The sequence below is a fragment of the Rissa tridactyla genome, chromosome W, assembly GCF_028500815.1.
Source record: "Rissa tridactyla isolate bRisTri1 chromosome W, bRisTri1.patW.cur.20221130, whole genome shotgun sequence".
Lineage (NCBI taxonomy): Eukaryota > Metazoa > Chordata > Aves > Charadriiformes > Laridae > Rissa > Rissa tridactyla.
In genome coordinates, this window is record NC_071496.1 from 21,725,612 (window position 1) to 21,749,331 (window position 23,720).

Sequence of the window (23,720 nt, forward strand, 5' to 3'; positions counted from 1 at the left end):
ATGCTGAGTGCTCCAACCTGTTCTTGGCTCTTGTGGAGTTGCTTGTGTACTTACTGAGTCACTAACTGGCCCCAGAGCTGCACTGACTGCTCTTGTCATACTGCCCTTCCTATCAGCCAGGACTCAAACTCATGCCATTGTTTTTAAGAACAAACTGAATTCAAGACCAGCTTTGCTATGGGTATTGTTTTGTTTAGGGAACAGAGCACGTCAGAAGCATGATGCTGTGTATTGTTGAATAAGCAGCATAGAGCAAAGCCAAGATCCAAAGAATGCCATCCCCAGCTCTACTGGCCCACCTTTAAACAGTATCTTGGAGATGTCATCAGGCATTTTCTTACTGCTTCTATATGGTCTAATAAGTGTCTATGATGCACTTGGACATTTTAATTTATTTAGCTACATGCACTGTATGCATGAAAGCCTTTTAGTGAATCATTTCACATGTGTGACATATCCTGTTAGCTTAGTACTTGACTATTGTCTATTTCTGTACTCCTTATTTTAGCTGCAAAACCCTAATAATTAGTTTCAGGCCCTCATGGGTTTGCTTTGAGCTGATGCTGTCAAGTGTTGAAACCTCCTTCCTATCCTAGAAATACTTTTGGTGTGCAGACAAGCACAACAATGTTGGTTTATTTAGTTCTCTGTGTAAAAAGAAAAAAAGAGAACAGAATTCTGGGCTGATATTCTTGTTAATTTTTGTGCATGTGTGCTGTCTTAAGAAACACTTGAAATTTTTTAAAACATGTAGAAAGTATCAGAAGCCTGTTTAAAGTTTAAATGTGAAGACATAAATAAATAAAATAAATGACTGATCTGAAAAATAGTTGTAGCAAGCAGAGTGCATAGAGCGTTTGGAGTTTGCTAAGCTTCACAGAATAAGCAAAAGCATTACAAAAAAGTATAATCAGGGAATAAAATATTCTAGGACTGATTTAAATTCATAGAACTAATACAGAAGGGTTATAAGGAATGTACTCATACATTTGAATTTTTTCTTCTGTTGCTGTTCTGTAACTTCAAAACTATTTTTGCAGGTTGTGAGCAGCTTCTGAGAGAGAGTCTCTCCTTTGAACTCAGTAACTTTAGTTAAACAAACCCATGCATGCATATCCGTATTTACTTTGACAGCTGTTGCTTTTCACTTAGAAATGTCTTTCTGTCTCCTTTGTCTGCAACAGCTGACACACAACTCATCATTTGCAATTGAAGACATGTAAAGGTATTAACATACTTGAGTTGACTTTAAACTGCTCAGCCATGGTACATCAGTAATGTCAACATAACAGCACCAAGCTTAGCAGGTATCACGGTTTGGGCTGGGTTAGCCAGTAACAAGACAACAGATGCTCTCCCCCACCTCTCACTCCAAGGAAAGGAAGAAGAGAGTTATGAGTTTAGAAAAAGCTAAACTACTTTAATGAAATTTACTTTAATGAAATATTAATAATAAAATAAAAAGGAAGTAATGAAATAGATACAATATATATAAATATATACAAATCCATATCAAGCTCCCAGGGAGATGCCACTGGCAGGCACTGGGGAAGTTCCAGACTGGACTCAGTAACAAATGAGAACTGGATTCCAGAACACACTGATGTGGATCAAAGGCAGAAAAACTGACAGGGCCCCACCTCAGACATAAAAAAAAAAAAAAAAAAAAAAAAAAAAAAAAAAAAAGAAAAAAATAAAAAAAAAAAAAAAAAAAAGAGAACCGCAGAAGAAACCAAGCCATTGAAGAAACAGCCAAGACCCTATGATCCCTCAGCTTTTATACTGAGCATGGCAGATGGGATGGAAGACCATATTGCTCAGTTTTGGGTCACCTGACCTGTCCACTCCTCCCCACAGGTGCGACCTCTCCACAGGGTAAACAACCAAGTCAGTTGACCCTGGTTGCCACAGCAACAAGTAAGAGCAAGAGCCTCTCTTACTGAACAGAAAGTTGGCTCTGCTTCACCCCAAACCAGGACAATCCACCCCTTATTCCATACCATTTGCACCATGCTCAGATCACTAATGTTTCTTGTCCATCAGATGTATACATATACAGATATACATATATATACACACAGATCACTTATTTATGATTTATCTTTAGACAAAAAAAGTTTGTTAAGACCATTTAGTTCATAATTATAGAAATTCATCTATTACAGCAGAATCAGTATTGAGTATTCTCACTGAAGGTTAAATTTCCTTGAGGTACACATTAAGCTTCTCCATTCTCCAGCATCATCCACCAAGTACATCCTGGGCCTTGAGCAAAAACAGTCCCATGAATGGGTTTGCCTTTGCCTGGGGCAGGAAAAACCCAAACAATTTTCCCTAACATATTCCTTTCATGCACCACAGGGACCTTATCCCCTTCTATATTATGTAAAAGGTCTGATTGAGCAGGACCAGCTCCATTGATGGATCCCCTGGTGTTAACTAACCAGGTAGCTTGTGCTAAATGCTTGTCCCAATTTTTAAAGGATCCACCCCCCATTGATTTCAGGGTAGTTTTTAACAATCCATTGTATTGCTCAATTTTCCCAGAAGCTGGTGCATGACAGGGGATATGATATACCCACTCAATACCATGTTCTTTTGCCCAAGCGCTTATAAGACTGTTTTTGAAATGAGTCCCATTGTCTGACTCAATTCTTTCTGGAGCACCATGTCACCACAAGACTTGCCTTTCAAGGCCCAGGATGGTATTTCAGGCAGTAGCATGGGGCACAGCACAGGTTTCCTACTATCCAGTGCTTTCTTCCACCATTGTAAGCACATAGAGCTAACCCTGGCAGGTTTGAGGGAGTGTGATGGAGTCAATTTGCACTGCCTCCCCATATTTATATTTTAGCCATCGTCCCCCATACCACAAAGGTTTTAACCTTTTAGCTTGATGGATTTCAGTGCATTTTTCACAGCCATGGATAACCTGCGTAATAGTGTCCATGGTTAAATCCACCCCTCGGTCACGAGCCCATTTATATGTTGCATCCCTTCCTTGATGACCTGAAGTGTCATGGGCCCACCAAGCTAAAAACAGTTCACCTTCATGTTCCCAGACTAAATCTGTCTGGAAAATCTTAGCAGCCTGATCCACTTGCTGATTGTTTTGATGTTCCTCAGTGGCCCGACTCATGGGTATGTGGGCATCTACACAGCGTACCTTTATGACTAGCTTCCCTAGCCGGTCAGCAATGTCTTGCCACAGTTCAGCAGCCCAGAAGGGTTTACCTTTGCGCTGCCAGTTGCTCTGCTTCCACTGCTTTAACCACCCCCACAAAGCATTTGCCTCCATCCATGAGTCAGTATAGAGATAAAGTACTGACCACTTTTCTCATTCGGCAATGTCTAAGGCCAGATGGATGACTTTTACATCTGCAAATTGACTTGAATCACCTTGTCCCTCAGCAGCTTCTGCGACCTGTCGTGTAGGACTCCACACAGCAGCTTTCCACCTTCGATGCTTTCCTACAATACGACAAGATCCATCAGTGAACAAGGCATACTGTTTCTCATTATCTGAGAGCTCATTATATGGTGGGGCCTCCTCAACATGAGTTACCACCTCCTCTGGTGGCATTCCAAAGTCTCTGCCTTTGGGCCAGTTTGTGATCACTTCTACGATTCCTGTACGATTGGGGTTTCCTATTCGAGCTTGCTGAGTGATTAAGGCAACCCACTTCCTCCAGGTAGCATCGGTGGCACGATGAGTAGAAGGAACTTTACCCTTGAACATCCAGCCCAGCACTGGTAATCGGGGCGCCAGGAGGAGCTGTGCTTCGGTACCAATTACCTCTGAAGCAGCTCTCACTCCTCCATATGCTGCCAAGATCTCTTTCTCAGTTGGGGTATAGTTGGCCTCGGAGCCTTTATATCCTTGACTCCAGAATCCTAGGGGTCGACCTCGAGTCTCCCCTGGTGCTTTCTGCCAGAGGCTCCAGGTAGGGCCATTGTCTCCGGCTACAGTGTAGAGCACATTTTTAATGTCCCATCCTGTTCGGACTGGCCCAAGGGCTACTGCATGCACAATCTCTTGTTTAATTTGCTCAAAGGCCTGGCATTGCTCAGGACCCCACGTAAACTCATTTTTCTTTTGAGTCACCTCACAGAGAGGTTTCACAATCTGACTATAACCTGCAATAGGCATTCTCCAGAAACCCACAACACCTAAGAAGGCTTGTGTTTCCTTTTTGTTAGTAGGTGGCGACATAGCTGTTATTTTGTTAATCACATCCATTGGGATCTGGCGACGCCCATCTTGCCACTTAATTCCCAAGAACTGGATGTCTCCTGCAGGTCCCTTGACCTTACCTCTTTTTATGGCAAAACCTGCTTTCAGAAGAATCTTGATTATCTTCTTACCTTTCTTGAGAACTTCTTCTGCTGTGTTTCCCCACACGATGATGTCATCAATGTACTGTAGGTGTCCTGGAGCTTCAGCCTTCTCCGGTGCAGTCTGGATCAGCCCATGGCAAATAGTAGGGCTGTGTTTCCACCCCTGGGGCAGTTGATTCCAGGTGGACTGGATGCCTCTCCAGGTGAAAGCAAACTGTGGCCTGCACTCTGCTGCTAAAGGAATAGCAAAAAAATGCATTAGCAATGTCAGTTGTGGCATACCAGTTGGCTGACTTTGACTCCAGTTCATATTGGAATTCTAGCATGTCTGGCACAGCAGCATTCAGTGGTAGTGTGACCTCCTTCAGGCCATGATAGTCTACTGTTAATCTCCAGTCTCCATCAGACTTTCACACTGGCCATATAGGGCTGTTAAAGGGTGAGCGAGCCTTGCTGATCACGCCTTGGGTCTCCAGCCGACGAATCAGGTTCTGGATGGGAATCAGAGAGTCTCGGTTAGTGCGATACTGTCATCAATGCACTGTAGCAGCAGCACTTGGCACCCGGCACCCGCTGTTCTTTAACCCTCAGCAGTCCCACCACAGAAGGGTCATCTGAAAGGCCAGGTAAGGTAGACAGCTGTGTAATGTCCTCAGTCTCTACAGCTGCTATACCAAAAGCCCACTGATACCCTTTTGGGTCTTTGAAATATCCTTTCTTGAGGTTGTCTATGCCAAGGATGCACGGAGCATTTGGGTCAGTCACAATGGGGTGCTTCTCCCATTTATTCCCATTCAGGCTCACTTTGGCCTCCAATACAGTCAGTTCTTGAGCCCACCTGTCACTCCAGAAATAGTGACAGATTCTGTCCCTTTATGATTCGATGGCAATAGGGTACACCGTGCACCACTGTCCACAAAGGCTTTATACTTTTGTGGCTCTTCTATCTGTAATTTTGGCCATGGGGTTTGAGTACCAGTATCACATCTCACATAATACTCACTCCTGCACTGATATTTAATAAAAAGACACCCCTGCAACACGTTCAGGAAAACCGACAACAAAATCACGATCTTATGAAAGTAGCATTCATCATTTAAGTAGCCCAAAAGGTTTCCATCTCCTAGCTCTGTTGGTGTCACTTTGGCATAATCATTAAAGGGCGAAGTAAACTTTCCCCAGGTAAAAATGAAAGTGTAATTTGTAAAAGAATCCATCACGCGATGCCCAAGATATGCAGGGTGAACCATTATCCAAGCAATTATTTTATATATCTGAAGGCAAATCCACACCAACATAGCACACTTAGACCACTGCATCCAAACACAAAGAAGAAATAAACCATGCAATATATTCGGCCAGTTAAACACCACTGCATCAATTAACTTCATACAAAGCTCTCTCAGCACACGATATACGATTTCATGTAAGAACAACATGATGTGAACTGTCTGTTCTCCCTGAACAAGCTGGAATTCAAACTGTTCAGGCAATCTATCAGAGCTCCAGTCAAGCTCCATTCATGCCCCATGTTGGGTGTGAATAAATCTGCCATGGTTTTGGCCAAATTGGCCAATGACAGAGACGACAGATGCTCTCCCCCCACCTCTCACACATGTAGAGGAGGAGGAGAGATAAAGAGAGATTTACAAGTTTAGAAGGAACTAAACTGCTTTAATGAATTATTAATAATAATATAGAAAGGAAATACTGAAAATTGATACAGCATATACAAAACCATATTAAGTTCCCAGGATGATGTCATCAGCAGGCACTGGGGAATTCCCAGACTGGACTGAGCAACAGATGGGAACTGGATTCCAAATGTGAAGTCAGAAACACACAGATCGGGATCAAAGGCAGATGAACAGACAAGGTCCTCCTCAGGCATCAGCCATTGAAGAAAGAGGGCTGACCCTTTCATCCCTCAGCTTTTATAATGAACGTGATGCAGATGGGATGGAATACCCCTGTTGGTCAATTTTGGGTCACCTGTCCTGTCTGCTCCTCCCTGCAGGTGGGACCCCTCTATGCTTTTCCATTTCTGACCCTCCAACGGGACAAATAACAAAGTTTTCTGACCTTGGTTGTTATAGCAATAAATATAAGCAGGAGCCTTTCTGCATACCATTTCTTGGTATTAATTATAAACATCAGACCTTATCTTCTAGAAGCAGACACTGTCTTAAGAATATGCTGTTAATTTCAGAGAGGTAGAAGAGGCTTAACCGAAGAGTAAAATTACTGAAAAGAAAATTGGTTCTGTTTTACCTCAAACCAGGACAAGATATAAGTACAAGCATCATCTGAGCTGAATTTAGAAGATTTCGTGTCCTCACAGGTGACTAGTGTTTAAGTGTAATAATGAGATAGCCTTTAGCCACTCACCATGCAAATTTGACTGACCATTTCCCAAATGAGATATTAAACTCTGTTTTTCTCCAGTCATTCAAAACTATCCTAGAATGACATTTCTGGCCTGCCATTGGCTGGAATGGAATTAATTTAGTTTTTGGCATCTTGTATTAATGAGAGATAATCTCATCCTTTCTGCCCACTCTCATTTCTTAGTCAATATTTTTTTTTTTATTTGCTGCCACCAATTCTGTCAATAATCAGAATCATTCTGTCAATAAACCAGAGCAAATTCAATAATTCTTTTCAAATTGTTTCAATTCAAATTCTTTTCTTTTCTTCTCCTGAACAGTCTTTTCAGTGGGAAGAGCAGCTGAGAAAGCATTAAGAATACACCCACCAGCAGCTGTGTTCCTTCCTTAATTTTTTGAATTTACTGCAAAGCCAGTAGCTCTATGGCAGTATACTGAGTGTGCTCTTGGTTTACAGCGAATTGTTGGACTGAGGTGTTAGAAAGCTCCGTTCTCTCATTTAATGTTCTAAATCTGTGACATTTTTAATTCACAGAAGAGTCATGCTGATTTAGCTGATAATGGTTTCTACTAATTCTGCATGCTGTACCAATTAAAATTTGGGCAAATTAAAATGTTTATTGTGGATGAATGGAAGACAGGGGAGGTTATAAGCCTAAAATGCTTTTTTGAAGTGTGTCTCTATTTGAACAAAAAGAGCTTCTAAACATTATACTCTGGGTTTCTGTGTGTATTATGTCTCAATCAATCCTTATCAAATGTGCCAAGGTTTTTATTTCCATAGCTGCCAACCCTGACGAGCTGATGCAGTCAGAGTCAGACTGGGATCTTTCCAACACATATTACATGACCAATAAGAAAGATTCTGCTGGACAAAATCTGTCCTCAGCTGCACTCCTGCAATCCTGTGACCTCCATAGCATGTCCTCAGTGACACCAGAGCAAATTCCTCCTGTGCAAGAGAGCTCTTCAGCTGTGGGGGAAAGGAGGGAAGGGTGTTAGAGGTAGCAAAGAGATCAGAGGAGGAGACTGGTGTGTTTTCCCCTTGCAAAGCTTTTTGTTCATCTGTCATCTGTTTGGTCTGTAAAAAATGCATTTTTATTGAAAAAGATAAAAACATAGACCCTTCCTACTGTACATTGTAACTGACTAACATTTAGTGAAAAATTTTGAAAAAGATGAACCGGAAGGGCCCGAATGCAAGTTCACCCCTTGGTTTCTCTCTTTGAGCAATGTTCTTTGTATTTCCATTGTGTTAGTAAATGAAAAATGATTTTTAGGAAAAAAATAAAATAGTATTTTAAGGTCAGATTTGCATTGAAACCTTTCATAATTGAAATATCAAGTGTTCCAGTCACTTTCTGGAAAGCAATATACATTTCCCAATGAGTTTCTTCTATATAAGCAAATAACATTTATATATAATAGCTTTGTGTCCTGTATTTTTTGACAAGTGCTGGTTACTTAGCACATTCATTTACTCCCATTTTATCCATGTATAAATGGATATGTTGCTTATTTTTAAACACCTATAGAATATTTTGAGTGAAAACATTGATACAAGTAGCATATTATGAACAGTACTCTTCTGCTGTTTGTGATTTGCATTGGATAATTATTCTGTTTAGTACTAGGCTACATTTGGAACTTCGTGTGCAGCCGGCTCCATATACCTTAATTTGTATCCTGACAAGCTTATTAAATGGGAGAGTTGGTGGCAAAAGATGTAGTACCAATATCCCTTCTGATATTGCTAAAACTTTAACACTGCAGGAACATTTTTCACAACTATCAGTAGCCCAAATATGCAAGAACATAAACTGTGATGAGCATGCATAGCAAGGCAAAGCAACTGAAAAATTTTATTTGAAAAACGTTTCTAAATCATTTTTGTTAGCAGCTGAAATAACTGTGATTATGAGTATAAAGTATGTGATTGACAGAGTCAAGAGAATTGCTTTGAGTTTCACAGAATGCTGATGTTTAATAGAACAAATGAAATGCATTTTAAATCATATAAATAAGCAGGTTTATTGTTCAGGCTTTAAGAACTAGAAATTTAGTTTCTCAAAGTGATGTTACATTAAAATCTAGGTTAGAATTTGTATTTTAATAACAGTGCAGGTCATACGTAGCATCTAACCGTTTATGGTAAAATTGCATTATGGATTTGAACACTCCTGAATCAAATCACTGTGTTTGATATGTTTCAGTTTATGACCAGATTAAAATATTGCAATGCCATCATACTTTGATCTTCAGCAAAGGAACAGTATTGGCAATACCTTGCACAGGTAGCTATCAGTGTTTAAGGAAAAATATGTGGTTTCATTTATTTTGAGAGATGCCTTTAGATATACTGCATTGTGAAAAAGCTAAATGTATGTTTAACTTAAAAGATAGGCACAGTCCTTGGTGATGGGCAGGTTAGTAGAATTTACTTTTCAAAGGGGATGTTGCTTCTATAAAATGTATTTGTCAGGTAGAACTACAGCTGCAGGAGAAGAGGGAATTTTTCTTGAAGTAAATTAACTGTGCTTTTAAATCATGGAAATAGAAGATTGTTTTAAAGAAAATCTAATTAGAGATTCTCTGGGGTCATGAAACATCAGCAGTTCCAGCAGACATACAGAGTTTTCTACTCTTCATGGATGGGGTGTCATAAAAATACTAGCCATCATTTGCACTCGACTGGTGACATTTGTAAGTCATGTCATTAGTTCTTTGTATGTAAAAAATTACCTGATTTTTATCACTATATCTATGTTAAGTGTTACATGGCTGAAGTAAGCCATTGTCAAATCTTTGCATTCATAATATAGTGGCAGTATTGTTATCTGATAGTCATTTTAATGATTTTTGCTTTACTGTCTCTAAAGCTTGTTGGCGACTGTTTGGGAACTTCCAAAAAATACTCCATCATCTCAAAGTCTTATGTTTTCAAATATTGTTGAACTTTGCATTGATTACAGCTATACAGAACAAAGCCTTTGAGCACTAGAAGTCTGACAGTTTGGCAAAATCTTAAGAAAATGCTTGGCTTTGAAATTTTTTTTTGTATTATTAAAGATAAAAAATGTAGTGGAATTGTTACAAAATGAGGATCTTATGACTCTGGAATTTGAAGTTTATTCAGCAATTCTTTTGACATATAGACCACTTAATACTCTCAAACTTTGTAAATCAAGATTAAAAATTTTGAATCTAAAAATTAATTCATGTGTAGGAAATGATGATTAGTACAAGCACACTAAGTAGGTGAACTGATAACGTTAGGTTGCAACAAAAGAAGGACCATTTTGCTAGGACAAAAGGGGACTGGTACAGTTACTCAATGATTTATTCCAGAATTGACTGAATTTAGTATCTTCATTGTTGTACAAGTTAACATATGCTACTAAAATTTGCAGATGATGCATTGTTGGCAGTCATTGTCACTTCATGGAAGGATTTCAATAGCATGTGCTCTTGAGAAGAAATTAAGAGATATTGTGCATTTAAGTACTAATCAAAACTTTTGCTGTTAAGAGTGGAGATCATGGGCTGAAAATGGTAGAGATCATGGGCTGAAAATGGCACATCAAGGTTAGTATTGATCCTATTGTGGTCATCAGGATAATAAAGATATGTAGAAAACACCTGTGATTCCAGAAAAAAAAAATAAGCCAAGAGGTTTCCAGGAGAGATCAGAAGATATTTGTGTGTTTCTACAAGGCACTGGAGAAATATCACATATGATCCAACATGCACTTCTGATCACCAAAGTATAAGGAAGATTAATTCAAAATGCTGTATGTGCAGAGAAGAGCTACCAGGACAATTAGGAAGAGGAAGATCTTATATTCACTTAGCTGAATGAAGAAGCAAACTGAAAGAGGCTAGGACTGTTATAAGCAAACTTAGCAGGAGGGTAAAAAATGGGAAGGGAATGGAATTTGAAAGAAAATGCTGAAACAACAAATAGAGATTAACTGGTCATGAATAAACTTGTAAATTCAAAGATTTATAATTGCTAAGGTCTGGAATGTCTTCCAGTGGATTGACGGGTTGAACTTGAACTCTTTGTGAATGGAAAAAATGTTACATAGTTGCCTGAAAACAGAAGAGGGAACGAAGTGAACCAGAAGTCCTTTCAGTCTAACATCCTTACAGTGTTGTTGGCCCCTATATATATAAGATGGGTGAAACTGTTCAAACTTCAAATACTGCATAACTTGGAAGGGTGGGGATATAGGTCTGTATTTACCATTGAAACTTCCTCCTTTTCCACTGCTAGCTCTGGCAGTCCCCTACGTGTCCTGATAGACACTTTCTGGAGTTTGCCAGACTGCAGTTAGAGTAAATAAAATTGGTCAAAAGATTTAAGTTTAAGAAAGATTCCTACAAAAAGCTGACTTTTCCTATAATTTTATTTGGTGAGTATTAATGCTCTAATCCATTATCAACCTAATGAGTTCAAGTCCACTCATTAACCCAAGTTCATGATCCACTTTCAGCATGGATACAGAATAAATTGAGATTCAACCTGAACAGTTCTGTTACTGAATGTAAACATCAAACATGGTTAAGACATGCAGTCTACACTTTTGTCCAATCATTCCTATTCATCCTCTAATATCCTTTCAGAGCATAAGGATTGCCTCTAGCTTCTTGCTATCATTCCAGTAGTTGCACTTCAATAACTTAGTGATAATCTTGGACTCTGAAGGCCTGTGTGAGAATGGAGAAATTAATAGGAGGGTTTTGTTGTTCATAGGTTTTAGGTTGTTTTTTTCTCTTATCTGTCCGTGTTCTAGTTCCACTGTTTAATATCTGTCTAGAGGGAGACTGAGTTAAACGGCTTTGGATTCAGTAGTATACTCACATAACAGCATTCAAACATAAAATTAATGTATAAAAAAATAAAGCATACTTAAAGTTTCATTGTATTTTAGTTCCAGAAAAGCAGTACACATCTGCTCCTCTGTTGAGGAGTTAGTCTGGATCTGCATGATTGAGAATAACAAGTTATTTCTGTCAAATTTATTTGGCACAGATTCCTTTAAAGCAAATGGGCTGTCTTACATTTTGCCTTTGGGTTGGAGTCAGTATTCATTGCTTGTGCTACCTTGCATTTTCAAATAGGTTAACCTGCATGAAGAAGCTCGGCCTGGTCTCAGCCAGCAGAAAATACTTTGGAAAACAAAACAACACCTCCCCACTTGAATGAAATCCAAAGAAACCACCCTTTTATCTGTCTTTGTATTTGTATATAGTTACATCTACATGCCACTTTATAGTATTCAAGATACTAAATGCATCTGTCCACTTTAAAACCCAAGGCTTTGAACAGCAACAGCTGGATTTGCAGCACATCTTCCTTGCCTCCCCTTATTATCTGTGATTCAGAAGCATAAATAGATTTTTCTTTTACAAAGTCAGGACTTCTAGAAATCATAAAGATTCATTAAATTACTGTTGGTGACAGTTCTTCCTCCTGGCAGAATCTGTGTGAAAGAGAGAAAGAATTTCATATTGATGACAGTCAACAGTATTCAACATTTTTCTGGAAAGAAGTTTTAAAAGATTTTGCCTTTTTTTTCTTTTATGTAGACTATTAATAAAGGTAAAAATCCATTGCTGTCATGGTCTTATTTATATATGCTGCTATAGAAAATAGTCTTCTAATACTTGGAGCAAGGGTCCTGATCATTTTATGTAATAAGATTTCTGCCAGTTCTGGAATATAGATGCTAAAGAGGGAAAGGGAATTACGAAAGCGCATAAGTATATGATAATCCCCCCCCTTCATTTAGAAGCTTAGCAGGATAACTCTGATTAAACACTTGGAAGAAAAACAGGTGTGTCTGGATGCAAAATAGCCATATGTTTGCCATGCGTCACTTTAAAGGCCTTTTAAGTTGGGAACCCTTTTTGTTTTTTCCCCTCGCATATAAACACAGCAGGCTGAAAGCTAAGTGCTCAGAGGCATTACTATAGCTGACTGACTTACACTAAAAACAACAACAAAATCTATCAACAATCCCCAAAAGGACACATACATTTTGGAAGAACAATTGACATACATTATTTGTGCTTGTAATTACTAGAGATGCTGTGTAATAGTGAAAGAATAGTAATATCCAGTATTTTCCAAATTAGGAAGAGCATTTAGGAATAAAGATACACTCCTTTTTTTCCTGTTTCAGGACTAAGTGCTCACCACTGCACTTATATGCAGGGGATGCTTACAATTTAATTTACCAACAGTCTCATCTTGCTTGATACAGTTGCGAGGTACAGGCTCATTCACTGACAGACTTCTCTGGCACACTGTGATTTCTTCTTCAGTCCGTGCGTATGAGTGCAGGAGGAGTTGGCTCAGCTGGCTGACTGCTTGGGGGACCCAAGACTTACCCGGCTCACCTGGCACCTGCAACTTGTGACTTTATCTCTCCACTATCTGTCACAAAAAACAGTCCCCTGACTTGCTTTTCCTGGCTGCTAATTCAGGACAGGATTAGAAAAGAGTTTTGTCATCTGGACTCCGCACAGCTTCCAGTGACCTCCTAAAGTGAGCTTGCCAGAAGTGAATGGAAGTGGAGCTTAACTTACATAAAAGTATACCTTGGGCTTGGGCTTTCTTCTTTATTAAATGGAAGAAAAGATTTAATTCTGTAAGCAGAATGAAACTTTTCTGCTGCATTTGCAGGTTGCTTCTTCAGGGGTCCCAGAAGACCTCTGGTGTGAAATGCAGCCTCGCAGTCTGCTAGAGCATGCCAAGGCCTGTGAATCTGTCCTGCCTCCTCTCCTGCTAAGAGGAGTTGTTGCATTACAGCCATGGCTGCTGTGTTGCATGTTATCTAATGCTGCTCCATAACAACAATTGTAAATGCTAAAAGTAATATTTTTTCCATAGATTTTTCCAATCTAATTCTGTTTTCTATCAGCAGTGATGTGTGATTATCTTTCAGCTTGAAAGATCATTATTTTAAGAGCTTCAGTGCTGTTATGCAACTATTCCCCTTATTCCCTATGCATTTGTACTGAACTCCTAGTATATTTTCCAGAGTCTTTCCTCCTTTGTTCCTTTCTCCAACTGTCATCCTACAACATAAATTAATTTTCTGTAATAGCCACTTTCCTCTGGTGCTGTAATAAAGTGATACACAGTGCCTCATACTAAAAGTGGTAAAGAACTAAACACTCAGTTGGATTAGGCTCTTGAATCGGAGTTGTTAATAATTAAAAAGGAAGAGAAAAAAACAACAGGGAACTTAGTGTAGGTGGAAACATCACTTAGAGGCAGCTGTAGAAAAATTAGGTACAATATCTGTGGAAGAGCATCACAATCCAAGTAGCTGATTTAAAATTTTAAAAATGTAAACAACTGAAAAATCCCTAACCTTTTTCTTTCCCTGTTGTTGTATATCTACTAACTAATTTTCTGTTGAGAAGGATAAATTATTTTTGTTAAATACTGATTGTTGCTTATTATTTTAACGTGTTCAGAATTTTATTAAGTATTTTTGAGAAAACGTCTTTGAGAAAATGTCTCTGCCCTGATTGTTAGGTCTACTTCAGATACATTTATCACAGTAATATGATAAGAGCATGGGACTTCTTTCCTTCTCCTTTCACCTCTCTGTGTTCTTGGCCTTGTAAAGGACCTGGCCACCTCCACTTGAACCTGGTATAGTTTTACTTGGCTGCCTAACTCCCTGCATTGGATATTTCTGAAATGCAATAAGACTCTGTCCCTTCCTCTTTGCATGATCACTTCCCTTGCAGAGAATAGCATCGGCCAGGCCAGTTTCACCACAAAGAAGTCACTGCACTTTTACAAAGCAAACTAAGATCAAAATCTGGAGCTCAAATTACTGTGTGATGACTCTCCTGCACTGAAATTACTGTTCTTCACTGTTAACACAATTAGTGTTTGGCATTAAATTATTGCACATTGACTCGAATCATGTGTCTTAATGTCTAAATTTTGTCAGTTATCCAAATGCAATCTATTGCAAATGCTACTGACTTCCATGGTACAGTAAAGTATATGTAAATAACAACACTCTTCAGGTCTTATTAAATTAAAATAAATTACTAATGCTGTGTAGAAGGCGAAGAGGAGGAAAGAAAAGTGTGAATTAAACAGTGTGTTGCTGTGGCACTAGAAAGATTGTAAATGGCAGTTAACAGATTCAGCTGTTGCAATGTATGGATACTGCATTATCTGAATGTAGTAGACAAGAACAAGAAATTGCAGGTATGTACTCCTGCAGTTTTTGAAAATAACACTCTTTTGGATCCTTCTTACATCATTTAGGGGACATGATTTCTGGCTGCAGCTAGAGAGTTTCAGTGCTTTAGCAGAGATTGCTTGTGCTTGTGACAACCCCCTGTTGCTGTCATTATCCAAGAAATTCTACCCTCTGCCAAAGCTGATATTCTCTAATGATCTGTCACAAACTAACACTAAGCATTGAAATTGCACTTGTTGATTTAGATTGTTCTGGGTTTTTTGATGTTGTATAAGTGCATATGCATTATCCTTTAATGATTCAGGTTATTTAAATTACAGATCAGATTGGGGATGTAGCATGCGTGATGATTCTGTATTCCCCTACCGTCTGTCACCAAGGAGCTCCTTAAAGCTGCAGCCTTGGTTAGAAGAACAGCTTGGTCCTCTGTCGCTGTTTCTAAGCAAAGACTAGAGACAGGCTTCTCATCTATTGAGAACAATTTTTTGAATGAAATTTTCATAGTGACAGTGTCAGACACTAAGGCCATGTGGAATATTCAAACACTATTGTGTTGGTATTACAAATGTTATGTGTATCTAAGTAGTTCAGACCAGGGATGTTTCCTGCAGGAGCTCATGTCACGAGGTAGTAATTTAATGCAAATCCCTAGTGCTGAAGCAAGGCAGGTGACTCATGTTAAATCGCACTCCCACAGGGAAGGTCTGATCTTACTGTTTTTCTTCCTTTTGGTGCCCTTCGGTCAGATCAGACAACTCTAGCTGAAGGAGAGGAGTCACTCACTCATTTCAGAAGTGAAACAGGACTGACCAAAACAGAGAGACTGCAAAGATGGTCTGAGACGCTTCAGCCTTAGAGTCTCCTTGCAGAATTTGGGCGACAGCCTGGGAAGAGCTAGTGATTATTTTCTGAGCAGTTTTCCCTGTGATGCTTTTGTCCTGAATAAATGGTACTTTATCAAAGCTGGCTGGTTTTGATTCAGACTGTCCTTAGTCTCAGGAGACAGTCTGTTTGCAGGCACTGAGTTAAGTCAGTCTCAGATGGATCATAGTGGACTGCAGTCATCAGTTAAGAGAAAGAGCAGGGACAGGTTGGAGACCTGCAACCAAAGAGGAATGTCCTTAGGGAGCCCTTGATGGCACCAGAAGCAGCAAGCCTGGATGCTGACAGCAAACGAGTGCTTATTCCAGTGCTGGAAGAGCAGATGTCTGACAGAAAGGAAAAGGTCTGCAAAGATTAGTTCCCCTCCATCCCCAAGAGTACAGCAAGATTTTGGTTTTTTGTTCCTGAAACATCTATGATATTTCCCCTTTTCTGCATGCCCATGTTATCTGGTTAAGTAATGCTGCTCTTGCTCAGCAAGAGGCCCAATGGCATAGCTGATAAGGCACAGGGTTCGAGACACAATCCCATATGTCCTGTAATGATCATTAACATTTTTTTCTCTCCCTTTTTCTGTCATACAGTTTGCAAAGACTCCAGGAAAATCTTGTATGAGGGAACTGGATGTTTGTTAGGGCCTTCATAAAAAAGAAAAAAAAAGTAGTGATATCTCTGTAATTTTACTTAATTTGTTCAGCTCCTACCTGTGTTGGAATATCTGAGACTGCAAGGAGGAAAGCTCCGTTCTCTTGCCCTACAAAACTATCGGATTGGTGTTTTGGTTTTAGTTTGTCTTTCAGTAAAGGCTCTACTGTTGATTTAGTGATGCTGGCTTGATGGGTAAATACATCTCTTATCAGTTTATTACATAGGTTAAATGGATGTTGGTATGATCTTTAAATGGCATTGAGATGTCAGTGAGGACAAAAGCCATCCATCTGCCAATAACTATAGACTACTGTATAAATTAAAAAGTCACATGCACAAATTAAACATACATTGTTTGCTAACAAGGAGATCTTTCCTACTGTTTTGGAGTGCTGACTTATAGTGCTTCACTGATGTGTGAAATCAGAATCATGAGCAAAGTCATAATCTTCCTCTTACATGCAATATATGACATGGACAAAATGGATGCTCCTTTCTATTCTCTAACCTCATTCATGTCTCAATAATGTTAGATTAATTTTTGCCCTTACATTTCTAATTGGCTTCATGCTGCTGTGACTTGTTGAAATTCTCTTTGTCAGATGAGTGTTGCTAACATTTTCGTGTGAAATGGGTCCTGAATTGTTAAAAGAAAGCACTTTCATATGTTCCTGAGTCTTTGGATTCTTTCATTCTTTGGAGTATTTTCTTCTCTTCAAAATGAATTCACTAAGTAACGTTGACTTGCCATCAAAAAGGTGTTTGCTGCTGGACAAGTAGGACTTCAGTGCTACAATTCAATATATGTCACTAACCACGCTAACCACAGTTGTGATTTCAGTTCAATTTCTAAATACAGTTTCTAGCACATACATCTTTTCCATTGGTACACTTGGGCTTCTTGAAATTATTAGATGAAAAATATGTGCTATAGTCTTGCACAAAGAACATGACTTAAAGCATGTATATCAGAATTTCTTGTAAGTGTCAGACTGTGAATAAACACTGACAAAATTCAATCACTGAAACAGGAGATTATTAGAACACTAAACACGAGGCTTTCCTAATTCAAAGTATTACTTACCAGTGGGATAAAAAAAAATCCCATTATAGTTAACGTAATACTGTTGTCACCTAAAGTTCTGTTAGTTCTCGGTTCTCTGAGTATAGAATGTATTGTATACAATTGCATACAACTATTTCTAAAATCTTTGTTCTCTTGTGCTCCAACATGATACAGAACCCCTACTGTGCTTTGGACAGGACCTTGAACAGCCTGGCTTAATGGAGAGGGAAGGGTGTCATTGCTGTGTGCCATGAAAGAAGGACAATATGAATTCCTAGGAAAGATGATTACAGAATTGTAAAGGATATGGCAAAATATCCAACAGCATATGAAGGTAACTCTAGGAATAGATTAAAACATTAGAGGGTAAAAGCAAAATCTGTGTATGCCTAGTATGAGTCATAGAAGGTTGAGAAAGAAGAGAGATATTATTGAAAACCTGCCTGTAGGTTTGGGGTGAATATTGCCTGCCAGTTTCCCTGGGCACTATACAATTGCAGATTTTAAATGTCTCATAAAAGTGTCATTGCTCCCAGTTCTACCTGCTGTGGCAGACATCTGCACTTTGGGACTCTGCCTTCCTACTACAAAAGGCAGCCAACAGCACTATAAAGAGTCAGCTCACCTACCCTGCTGCAGTCCAAATGCATTAGGTCAATATTACACAGGGGTTGTTTTTATAGTTTAAAGAACTTTAAAGAAACAATATGAATGCTTACAGAAATTACTATGGAGGTGTATATACAGATCATCCAGGTCTGCACTTGATCCCTTATCAAAGCAAAAACCTGTCAGTCTCCACTGCTCACAGAGCAACATGACAACTCTCCATGGCACAAAGCAGTGCCTTCCTCACTGCCCACAACACTAACGTGTTGTCTCTGCCCAGAGACTGCAACATTTTTGCAGATAGAAATAATCTATGTGCATCTCAAGAATGCAGATACTGTGTCACGTTGTATTATCAAAACATCTTTTCAAACTTCTTTTTAAATCTTCCAGCACTTTTGGAGGAAGGTTCACTATCTCTTTTTAAAGGACAGGGAGATGGAGGTACTGGAAGAATGAATTCAGTCCTACTGGGACAAATGATTTTGCAGCCATGGCCGGTTCTTGTTTGTTCAGACAGATCTCCCTTCACCAAATACTTCACATAGTGTTCTCATTCCTGTTTAATTCTCTTAACTTTGTTGAACCGACACAGCTGTAGGAAAAAGCCTCTGTTCTTCCTGTGTGCCATCGGCAGAACTCTTTATTGAGGTCAGTTCCACCACAAAACAGGCATGGGAGCTGTACTCAAGTCCCTCAAGGGACTATTTGGGTGGCAGATTCTCTCGTATAGGCCGACAATGCTCAACAAGGGCAAAGCCCAGCCTGACTTTCAGATTCCAGCTTGAGTTTGCAGGACTAATTGTTAGGAGTAGAGACAAAAGGCCCCATCTTCTTTTATTCATAAATTGAACAAAACTATTGAACAAAACATTGAAGGATGTATGCAGAAGACCACAGTGGTAAACTAATTCCCATTTTTTCAGAGAAAGTTCATGATAACCAGGTAAATGTTTTCATGATAACCAGGTACATGCTTATTTCTCCCCTGAGTATTAAGAAAGAGTGCCAGATAAGAGATAAAGTGCTACAGGAGAGCCAACATGGAAACAATTTGTCTAAAGTCAGACAGTGAGCGGGTCAAAATCCACTGCAACTTGCTACCTCCTTACAGCCAACTCCCTGGGTGAAGCTCATGTTTCTAACAAATGGGTGATTCTGAAGCATGGTTGGTGGCTCTGCCTACTGTGCGGATATTCATCTTGCTGTATGGAGGTGTCTGCAGCAGAGCTAATAATCCTAAACTCCTGTTAAAGTTATTAGGGAGAAGTAAGTACATGCAGGTGTGGTGGGTTGACCTTGACTAGATGCCAGGTGCCCACAAACCTGCTCTTTCATTCCCTTCCTCAGCTGGACAGAGAGGGAGAAAATAAGATGGAAAAAACCTGGTGGGTCAAGATAAAGGCAGTTTAATAAAGTAAAAGCAAAGACCGTGCACAGAAGCAAAGGAAAACAAAACATTTATTCTCTACTTCCCATCAGCAGGTGATGTCCAGCCACTTCCTGGGAAGCAGGGCCTCAGTACATGTAGCGGTTGCTCTGGAAGACAAATCATAGAATCATAGATTGTGTTGGGTTGGAAGGGACCTTTAAAGGTCATCTAGGCCAACCCCCCTGTAGTAAGCAGGGACATCTTCAACTAGATCAGATTGCTCAGAGCCTCATCAAGCCTGACCTTGATGCCTTAATAATGAATGACCCCCTCCCTTCCTCCTTTCTCTTAGGTTTTTTTGCTGAGCAGATGTCATATGGTATGGAATATCACTTTGGTCAGTTTGGGTCAGCTGTCCTGGCTACGTCTCCTCCCAAGATCTTGCCCACCCCCAGCCTACTGGTGAGAGGGGGAATGTTGGAGAGACAGCCCTGATGTTGTGCAAGCACTGCTCAGCAGTAGCTAAAACACTGGTGTGTTATCAACAACTTCCTAGCTACCAATACAAAGCACAGCATTATGAGGACTATAAAAGGAGCTGTGGGTGAGCAGTTCAGCTGTAGATGTCGATCTAGTAGATGTCTGAAGTTGTGAGATGCAAAAATGGATCTATTTCATTCAGAAAACATCAGACTGGTATGTTTGATTTCTCTGGAAATTTTTAATCTTGCATTTGGAAGGTGAACTCAATTTTTTTCTTTTCTTCCCCCCCCCCCCCCCCCCCCCCCCCCCCCTTTTTTCCCCTTTTCCTATTACATGGAGTAATATTAAAGAGGCTGGAATAAAAACATAAAGATTTGATTTTGGTGAAGAAATAGTTTTTCTCAAACTTTGTGGAATAACTTTTATTCCAGTCAGGTTTAGATGAAAACAGTCTCAAAAATGTGTCATATTCTCTGAAATAGAAATTCTGAGGTTCAAAGAGCTCTGCAGCTCTACTCAATTTTCTGAGTAAAAAAAATTGTCCTGAAGTAAAGTAATCATACATGTAGGCTTGCTAGGAAGTGTCCTCTTTTGGAAATTTAACCCAGACAGGCTTTTTATTATTTGTCCAATATCTTTGATTGGAAATTCCAGACCGATGACGGCTTGACATGTTCAGATGAACTGTACTACACGTGTAGTGAGGCTAACTTATCTGGCTTGCATGCATCTTCAACAGAAATATGGTGACCCTCGACCCTCTTCTGTTCATTTGGTGAAAATGAAAGTGAAAAAGAGGCAATGAGCACAAATAAGGAAGTGAAGGAAAAAGGGGGTAACAGGCAAGGCTGGTAGAAAGCAGAATGTTTTCATACGTGAATGCTGATTTCATCATCCTGTTCAGGTAGGTTCTAAGTTAGAGATTTTATATGTAAGCTCAATCAGTTTGTTCTTGAGGAGCTCTTTAAACAGAGGTACAACTTATGGCTATGTTCACATTCTATGTCATCACCATGGTAGTACGTGGGGTTAAAACCTTAACCTAGCCTGACACTTGGGCACAGACCCTGCTGCTACTCAGCAGCAGTCCTCTGTCAGCCTGGCAGTGTAGGCTCGTCTCTGAGGCTCGTCTCTGTCCTGCTACAGAGTTATTTTGCTCTGCTTTATTGCTTTTCCCTATCATTTTATATTCCTCCTCCTCTCTCTTTCCATCTTCAAGTAACATTTAGTTCTCAGTGCTGGTGTCTATTTATTTATTCATTTATTTTTTTTGCCACACTACAAGTTTTTAAATATCTAAGGAAAGATAAGGAAATAAGATCTAGAAAGAATTTTTAATTAGGTGTTAACAATTCCTTGAATATTAATGGTAAGATGACTGACCATACCTATGCAGGGGATGATGAGAATTAGCACTTACGTTAGGGGTATCTCTCTTCCCTTCTCTCCCCACATCCCCTCTGTGTCTGAGCAATGTTTGCTGAGGTCTCTCAACCATCTGCTCTTTCATTATGCAGTTGAGGAGCGGTGGCTATTGCATAACTTTTGTAACTGTATTGTCATTTCACAACACTTCTTTGGCTTCAGTGAAGAAGCTGTCTTTGAGGATGCTCTTATATTTGCCCAAGTCCTACCCCTCTTTTCCATCTGTCGTGGTTTAGCCTCAGACAGCAACAAAGAGCCACGTGCCTCTCGCTCGGGCCTTCCCAATATGGGAAGAATCAGAAGAAAAAGGCAAAACTCTTGGGTTGAGACAAAGGCAGTTTAACAGAACAGCAAAGGGAACAAGAAAAACAACAACAATAACACGGACAGAGGAATATACAAACATGATTACGGAACTGCCACTCCCCGCCGCTCACCGACCAGACCCGGGACGCCCCAACCTGCTCCAAGCGGGGACTTCCTGCCCCCTCCCCCGGCAGCTCAGGGTGGGCATGGCTCACATACCATGGAATACCTGTGTCCCTGCCAGAGCCAGGACATTATCCACCCCTTATTCCATACCATCTACGACATGCCCAGATCTTACAGGTTCCAATCAACTGCCACCACTTTCCCCTGTCATATATATATATATACACACACACATATATTCATGCAGATATAATGCCCTTAGTTTATGGGCCATCCCTCCAAAGTGTCTGGTGAGTTCATTTAATCCATGGCTTTGGGCTCCATCTGTTAGAACAGTCTCTCAGGGCAGGTGAGATGCTGTGTGGTGCTGGACTGTTGCATGCTGTATTTTCGGAGCTTGTGGCTGGTGTACCCAGTGTAGCTCGTGCCCACAGTCCATGGGCTGAAGATGTAGATCTTGAGGAAGTTGCTGGGCGCCAGCTGCTGAGGTCAGTTCTGATCCCAGCATTGCTGTGCTTTACTCAGTTTGTCATCAAAGTCCATCTGTCCTTAATTTGGGTGATTCTTACTGAAGTACAGCTGATAGCAATTCTAGTAACGAGGACATACAGTGACAGAGTTATTCAGCAATTAACATCATACCATTTGATTCATTGGCTATTCTCACCCAAAATCAGATCCCCATGAGGTACACATCAGACCTCCCCATCCTTCCGCATCGCCCACCAAGCGCACCCAGGTCCTTGGGCAAAAGCAGTCCCACGGATGGGTTTGCCTTTGCCTGAGGCAGGACTAACCCAGACTGTCTTCCCTAACATATTCTTCATGTGCACTACGGGGACTTTATCCCCTTCTACAGTACGTGGAAGTTTTGATTGGGCAGGGCCAGCTCGATTGGTAGATCCCCTGGTGTTAACTAGCCAGGTAGCCTTTGCTAAATGTGCATCCCAATGTTTTAAGGTCCCACCACCCATTGCTCTCAGTGTAGTCTTTAACAGTCCATTGTATCGTTCTATCTTCCCAGAGGCTGGTGCGTGATAGGGGATGTGATATACCCACTCAACGCCATGCTCTTTGGCCCAGGTGTCTATGAGGCTGTTTCGGAAATGAGTCCCGTTGTCCGACTCAATTCTCTCTGGGGTGCCATGTCGCCACAGGACTTGTCTTTCAAGGCCCAGGATAGTGTTCCGGGCAGTGGCATTGGGGCACAGGGTATGTTTCCAGCCATCCGGTGGTCGCTTCCACCATTGTGAGCACATGGCGCTTGCCTTGACGGGTTTGTGGCAGTGTGATATAATCAATCTGCCAGGCCTCCCCATATTTATATTTCAGCCATCATAGTGTGACCAGCAGAAGGAGGGAGGTGATTGTCCCCCTGTACTCAGCACTGGTGAGGCCACACCTTGAGTATTGTGTCCAGTTCTAGGCACCTCAATACGAGAGAGATATCGAGGTGCTGGAGCGAGTGCAGAGGAGGGCAACGAAGCTGGTGAAGGGCCTGGAGAATAAATCTTACGAGGAGCGATTGAAGGAGCTGGGACTGTTTAGTTTGAGGAAGAGGAGGCTGAGGGGAGACCTCATCACTCTCTACAACTACTTGAAAGGACATTGTAGAGAGGTTGGCGCTGGTCTCTTCTCACAGGTAATTAGCGATAGAACAAGAGGGAATGGCTTCAAGCTGCGGCAGGGTAGGTTTAGGCTGGACATTAGGAAAAAGTTCTTCACAGAAAGAGTGGTCAGACACTGGAATAGGCTGCCCAGGGAGGTGGTGGAGTCACCATCCCTGGATGTGTTTAAGACTCGTTTAGATGTGGTGTTAAGGGATATGGTGCATGGGA